Source organism: Humulus lupulus, chromosome 3, assembly GCF_963169125.1.
Source record: "Humulus lupulus chromosome 3, drHumLupu1.1, whole genome shotgun sequence".
Classification (NCBI taxonomy): domain Eukaryota; kingdom Viridiplantae; phylum Streptophyta; class Magnoliopsida; order Rosales; family Cannabaceae; genus Humulus; species Humulus lupulus.
The window spans coordinates 188,613,632-188,621,510 of NC_084795.1; the positions used below are offsets into that span (position 1 = coordinate 188,613,632).

At 38.0% G+C, this 7,879-nt stretch overlaps 1 non-coding gene across 1 annotated transcript; it reads right to left on the reverse strand.

Annotated features, from left to right (window-relative positions):
• Nucleotides 1-6,729: 6,729 nt before the first annotated feature.
• On the reverse strand, nucleotides 6,730-6,836 carry LOC133827822 (small nucleolar RNA R71). The gene has a single exon (XR_009890473.1). It is a non-coding gene; the product is annotated as a small nucleolar RNA R71 (small nucleolar RNA).
• Between the last annotated feature and the right edge of the window lie 1,043 nt (nucleotides 6,837-7,879).

Genomic DNA, 7,879 nt, shown 5'->3' on the forward strand with positions numbered 1-7,879 from the left:
TTGGAAGACCAAAACTCCTAGGCGGGTCGCGACTTTCCCCAAGTTAGAGAGCAAACTCCCAAGCCAAAGGGGAGGCGGGTCGTGACTTGACCAAGCAAGTCGGACACCTCCCCAAGTCAGAGAGCATCCAGGCCTGAAGGGCCACACACGCCACGACGCCCCCCTGGCTGGGTCGCGGTGCCCCCTGTGAACCCAAAGAAAAATTGGGTTTTCTCGTCCTTCTCCCAGCCAAGAACACCCAAGTTCTACTCAGAATTTTCCCTCAAAACCTCCACAAATTCAACACCACTCAGCAATAAACTCAAAACCCAATTATACATTTTAATCACCCAATAGCTTAGCTACAAAATAGAATATATATCTCCTAATTCACTAGCCATAATTACTTCATAAACTCAGTCCAACACAACATAATTTGTCATACTCAAGAACCTAAAGTTCACCTAAAACAACCCATTAAAATTAAGAGATTAAGGTCCAAATTCTTACCTCACTTTGGGAGCTCAATCACCAGCTGAATCTTCACACTAACTCAGCTCCAAAACCCTGGCTTTTCCTCTGATTTCCAGCCACAATTCAAGCTTAGGTTCCCATCAATTTCTTCTATTCCTGAAAGACTTTCAGCTCAACCCCAAGAGAGAGAGAAGGGAGAAATTGTTAGAGGGAGAGAGAGAGCTTTCTATTCTTACTTCAATATTTCCACTACCTTTTATGATATTCTGACAAAAATCTGATTATATCCTCTAATAACAAAAAGACCATTTTACCCCTCCAAACAAAACTAACCTTTAACTTAAACTAGGGGTATAATTGTCATTTGTTCCCAATTCCCACTAATTCCTCGAGTGTTCTTAATATTTACCACTTAAATCCTGCCATCCAATTAATCACCAATTATTTTTTCTAATGTCTAATAATCCCTGATATATTTTCTAATTTCCCAAAAATACCCCCAGGCTCCCCCGAGTCGAGTATAAATCCCCCCCGTGACTATTTCGCCAAACCGCTCACTAGGACCGTCTCGAGCCATATGCTGCAAAATATATCCACATAATAATGTAGTCTCAACAATTTTCCACAAATAATCACGTTTATGCCCACAACGGGGCCAAAATGACAAATATGCCCCTATAAGCTAAACATGGCCCACATGCATATTAATACTCATAAACATGCATTTCACATAACCATATAATCATGTAATCATGCTTATCTCATAAACATGCATTTAATTATTTAAATCACAAATAAACCAATTATGCCCACTCGGCACGCTAATCAAGGCCCTTAAGCCTTATTAGTGATTTTGGGTTGTTACATTCCCACTAGCTTGCTCCCTAGGATCGTCTCATGTCGAGTAACCCAAATATATCCACATAATAATGTAATCCTACACATATATCACATATATGCCAAATATACCCATAACGGGCCAAATTACGAAAATTTCCCTTTTAATCAGAAATGGGTCCACATGCATACTTAATACACCAAAACATGCATATCAAGTAATATTATAATATAACTCACATAATCACATATTGATACACATATATATCACATAATCAAATAATTTCCATAATTTGCTATCCTGGCCCCCTAATTAAGGCCCTAATCCTTATTAGGTAATTTGGGATGTTACAAGGACATTACTCAGCTTTTATAGTAGTTGATTGTCCATTCGCGTATAACGCCGTGATTGGAAGACCCATCCTTGTAGATCTACAAGCAGTGACTTTAGTCTGGCATCTGGCCATGAAGTTTCCAACCGATACAGGAGTAAGGTGCGTGTTGGGAAACTAGTGAGAAGCCACACAATGTTACAACTCCTCGATCACAAAAGCAAGAAAGTGCAGATCGGGGAGCTGAGCAGAAAAAATGTTACTATTGGTAAACAAGTTACAAGCCCAAATAAGTGAACAAGTCGCCAAATAGAGCGTTGCCAAAAGTGAGGATAGGGACTTAGATCCTCGCTTTGGGGATTTTGAAGAAAGTATTGGACCTGTGGAGGACCTTGAGGAGGTCCAATTAGAAGAAAAAGATCTGACTAGAGTTATGAAAGTCGGTAAAAACTTAGAGGCAACAATCAAAGAAAAGTTGGTGGAGTTTTTGAGGAAGAACCAGGAGGTCTTTGCTTGGTTGCATAAAGACATGGTTGGAATCAACCCGGTAATTATCAGCCTTGTCCTGAACATAGACAAAAACTACCCACCAGTACAACAAAAAAGATGGCTGCTCGACCAAGACAAGTCTAAAGCCTTAAAAGAAGAAGTCGAGAAGCTAAAGGAAAATGGATTCATCAGGGTAGCATTTTATCTATCTTGGGTATCTAATCTCGTATTAGTCCCTGAACCTAATGGTAAATGGAGGATGTGTGTGGATTTCACAAACTAATAAAGTTTGCACGAAATATTGTTTCCCACTTCCAAGGATCGACCATTTGGTCGATGCCACATCAGGGCATGAAATCTTATCATTCATGGATGCATACTCCGGTTACAATCAGATTAGTATGCATCCACATAATGAGGAATACACTAGCTTTCGGACAGATACAGGGCTTTGCTGTTACAAAGTAATGCCCTTCGGTTTGAAAAACGCTGATCCGACTTACCAACGACTGGTAAACCACTTGTTCAAAGACCAGATCAGCAATAACATGGAGGTTTACGTAGATGATATGCTAGTTAATTAGAAAAAAGCTGGTGAGCACATCAAGGACTTACGGGAATGCTCCAACATCTTGAATAACTATCAGATGAAGCTTAATCCTCTTAAGTGTTCCTTTGGAGTCAGATCAGGAAATATTTTGGGATTCATAGTAAACTCGCGAGGAATTGAAGCCAATCCCGAAAATATTCGAGCGCTAATCGAGATGCAGTCACCAACCAAAGTTAAAGATGTACAAAGTCTGATAGGGAGAATTACGACTCTGAGTAGACTTATATCTAAGTCTATGGACAAGTGCCTCCAATTTTTTAATCTACTAAAAGGAAACAAAAAGTTTGAATGGACGAAAAAGTGCGAACAGACTTTTTAGGCACTCAAGGACCATGTGTCATGACCACCCATTCTGTCCAAGCCGGTCGAAGGAGAAACTTTGTGCATCTGTCTAGCAATAACAGAATATGATGCCAGCGCTGTTTTAATCAGGGAAGAAGACAACATTCAAAATGAAGTATATTATATAAGTAAGAGACTGGTGGGAGCCGAGTTACGTTATCCAGCTATTGAGAAATTGGATTATTGCTTGATACTGAGATCAAGAAAACTATGACCATACTTTCAAGCTCACCCCATAGTAGTATTTACCGACCAGCTACTACAGCAAGTCTTGCAAAAACTAGAAGTCGCTGGTCGACTACTAAAATGGGCAGTTGAACTAGGGCAGTTCGAAATTTTGTATGCACCATGAGCAACCATAAAGGGACAAGCCTTAGTGGACTTTGTAGCTGAATTCACCGGACTCCCAACCAGGGAGCCGACTATAGAGCCCGAAGCCCAAGACAAAGCTCTAGCCTGGAGACTGTTCATACACGGATCATCTAATGAGCATAACTTGAGGTCAGGATTGATTTTAATTACTCTTGAAGGACATCAATTTCACTACGCAATACGATTCAACTTTACTGCCTCCAACATTGAAGCCGAATATGAAGTGTTGCTCGCAGGTTTAAGACTAGCCAAAGATGTGAATGTGAAGTCACTAGAGATATACATCGACTCTCAGCTAGTTGTTAATGAAATCATCGAAGAATATCAGGCCAGGGGCCTCAAGATGGTTGCGTATCTAAACAAGGCAAAAGAATTGCTAGCATAATTCGAAAAGTATACTCTACAACAAGTACCTCACAACCAGAATTCCAACGTCGATGCCTTAGCCAAACTAGCAAGCGCCAAGGATGTCGACACTTTGAGTATAGTATCGGTCGAATGTTTGTCAGCTCCCAGTATTCTAGTAGAAGAATCCTCTTTAGTAATACAAGTATCCGACACTTGGATGACTCCCATAATTCGATGTCTTGAACATGGATGGTTACCTGCAGACAGGAATAAGGCAAGAACACTATAAAGGCAATCGACCCGCTTTATCTTGCTCGATGGCATTCTGTATCGACGAGGATATTCAATGCCCTTGTTGAGATGTATTTCCAAGGAAAAAGCTAAGGAAATGATGCGAGAAGTACATAAAGGGTTCTGTGGAGATCATGCTGGGGGGAAAAGTTTGTCAAAGAAGATTCTCTGGCAAGAGCATTTCTGGTCGACTATGATCGAGGATTCTATGGAATTTATTAAGAAGTGTGATAAATGCCAAAGATTCTCCAAGACACATTGAGCAGCCCCAAATGAGCTTAAACAGATGCAAAGCCCATTTCCATTTGCAGTATGGGGAATAAATCTGATTTGATCTTTGCCTATAGAAAAAGGGAATGTCAAGTACACTGTAGTAGCTATAGACTACTTTACGAAGTGGGCAGAAGCTAAACCGCTCGCGAAAATCACGACGAATAAAGTGCTGGATTTCGTTGTCAAAAACATTCTATGCTGATATGGATTGTTAAAAAAGATCATATCAGATAATGACACAAGATTTGACAGCGACTTGTTTACCGATTTTTGCGAACGGCTTGGCATAACAAAAGGTTTTTCATCAGTTGCCCATCCACAAGCCTGATAACTTCATTTTAGAATGTGTTTTTGTGGTAATCTTTAGTTTTTAGGTGTATTTTGTACAAGATTACGCTTTTTTTTGTCTTTGTTATAGGTTGGTGCAGTGAATCATGAGAAAAATGTAAAAAAGAACTAAAAATGGTGGAAAAATGATGCTTTTGACGGTTGTTGGACTCAAAATAACACTAAGGACAATTAAAAGTCAGTTTTGGATGAAGAGACAGGTTGAAGGAAGCAATTTGAGAAAAAAATTGAATTAGAGCCGCGACTTGGGCTTATAAGTCACGACTCAATGCGAAGTCAAAGACGCATGTTTGCTAGAGGCAATTAATGTCGCGACTTGGACTTACAAGTCGCGACTCAAGAGTAAATCAAAGGCTCATAAAAGGGGAGAAATGGACACGCGCCGCGACTTGAGGATGCATGAGTCGCAATGCCTGAAGATTGATCACGAAAGGAAAAAGGTTAAAAAACAGACACGGGCTGCGACCTAGAGAAGGCCAAGTCGCGACCCACATTTTTACTATAAATTCGTATTTAGGGTTTAATTAGGTCATGAGGTCAGTTTTTAATTACGTTTTTTAGAGACTAATTTTGGTTCTTAGGCTAGTAATTCTGCATTTTTTTATTCTTCTTTCTTCTTTAAGTTTATGAATCTTATGTTCTTGAATTAATATTTTGTTGATTTAGTGTTGTCTGATATGAACTAAATTTTTTTTATCTAGGGTTTAATGTAGTCACTTGGATTTCTATCTAATTTAATTATGATGTTCTATTGATATTTCTTCTCTATTCTAATCTATATAATGTGTGTTTAATGCTAGTAAATACTTAACCAGTATTTGCTTGATTTTATGATTTTAATTCAAAATTCAAAAGATGAGAATTGAATATGCTATCATTATATAGACATAGGTTGCATATTGGACGAAAGTACCTGTATGACTTGTGTAGTAATTAGGTTTCCATGCTTAATGCCTTCTATATGTTTAAGTTTATCACAGAGATGTAGAAAACCTACATATAGATTGAGATCTTATTTCTTGAAAAAAAGAAGAATAGGAATCGAATTATGTTAACCTGCTATTATAATAGGAAGAAAGAAATTTAGAATTGATTAATAAAATTAGTAGAATGACAAGTTGATGAAATTAACACCGTAGGTCTTTTTAATAGTGATTTAAATATTTTAATTAGTGATTCTTGTTCTTAGTTTTCTTTTATAATTTTAAAATTAAATTAATCTAAATTTTGATTGCCAAATAGAAATTAAAAGAACATTTAGTGGAGCTTGGAAGATAGTCTTCATGGGAACGATACTCTACTTATCATATATATTACTTGAATCAATTACGTGCACTTGCGTATATATATTTTCATGATCAAGTTTTTGGCTCCGTTGCCGGGGACTTAATCTCCAATATCATAGTTAATTGTTATTTTTTCTAATTTGGTTTTTATTTTATTTTATTATTGTTTAACATTTATTCGGATCAAGGCTATATTGTGTTAAGGAAATGTTGGTATATGCGAGGAAATAGAGAAAAGGAAATCATACCAATAGATCTTGAAATTGAGAGAACGTACAAAAATAATTGAAAGATAAAGAAACAGTCGGATTTCACGATGGCTAAAAATGCAAATAATGTTGTCAATAACAATGCAAATATGGGTAATGCAACTGAAGCCGATCCACCAGTAAGGAATTATGTACTCCCTGCTGTTACGGGGATACATTCAAGCATTCATCATCCCACTATTGAGGCAAATAATTTTGAGATAAAACCCTCAATTATTCAGATGGTGTAGAACTGTGTACAGTTTGGGGGGTTACCAAATGAGGATCCAAATCTCCATATCACAAACTTTTTGGAGTTATGTGCGACATTTAAAATAAATGGGGCGAGTAAGGATGTTGTAAGATTGAGACTATTCCCATTTTCACTAAGGGATAGAGCTAAGAATTGGTTGAATTCTTTACAACCCAACTCTATACTAACTTAGGAAGATTTGGCTCAGAAATTCCTTGGTAAATATTTTCCTCCTGCCAAGTTAGCCAGAATAAGAGGAGAGATTAATATCTTCCATCAACTGGATGGGGAGACTTTATATGAAGCATGAGAACGATTTAAAGAGTTGCAGAGGAAATGCCCACATCATGAAATAGAGAAGTGGCTGCTAGTTCATAGTTTTTACAATGGTTTGGGGGGAAATACAAGGACAATTATAGATGCAACATTCGGAGGAGCGTTTATGAGAAAAAGCGCTAATGAAGCGTATGAGCTATTGGAAGAGATGGCTATGAATAACTATAATTGGCCTACTGAGCGTGAGAATAAGAAAGTAGCAGGAGTCTTAGAAGCTGATCCAATAGCACTATTGACCGCTCAAGTAGCATCTCTAACCAAACAATTGCAACAAACTAATCTCACTGCACAAGCAATGCAAGTACAAAATGTCGTGAGTTGTGAGATTTGTGGAGGACCCCATTCTTATGAACAATGCCAGAGCATAGCTAGTTGCTCAACAGATGTTAACAATATGCCCTTGGAACAGGCATAGGTTATAGGTAATTTTTGAAGACCTGCACCCAACACTTACTCAAATTCCTATACGCTTGCTTGGAAAAATCACCCTAATCTGTCTTGGAAATATAATCAAGGGTTATAACCACAATATTCGTAGTACCCACCTCAACAACCCCCTCATCAACCAACTTATGGATTACATTCGATACCATATTATGATCCAAACCCACGCCCATCTCATCCACCACCACATCCTCAAATGAACCCAGCAACAATTCAGCCAGACCAATTAAATTAATTTATGACAAAGACAAGGTCTTCAATCAAACGTTTGGAGACACAAATAGGTCAATTGGCTCAAATGTTTTCTAATAGACAACAAGGGAGTTTGCTTAGTTTCATAGAGGTAAATCCTAAAGAACAATGTCAAGCTGTCACTCTGAGGAGTGGGACTAAGTATGATGGACCTACAGTGGATGAAAAAGGGAAGAATACAGAGAATCAACAAGTTACTAGTCCAATATAAGAGGAGGTTACTAAAGACCTTCCAAAAACAGAAAAACCAAAATACACTGAGCCTACACCGAAGATTCCATATCCTCAATGGTTTTGAAAGGCTAATCTTGACAAACAATTCTCCAAATTTCTTGAAGTATTTAAGAAACTTCACATTAACATCC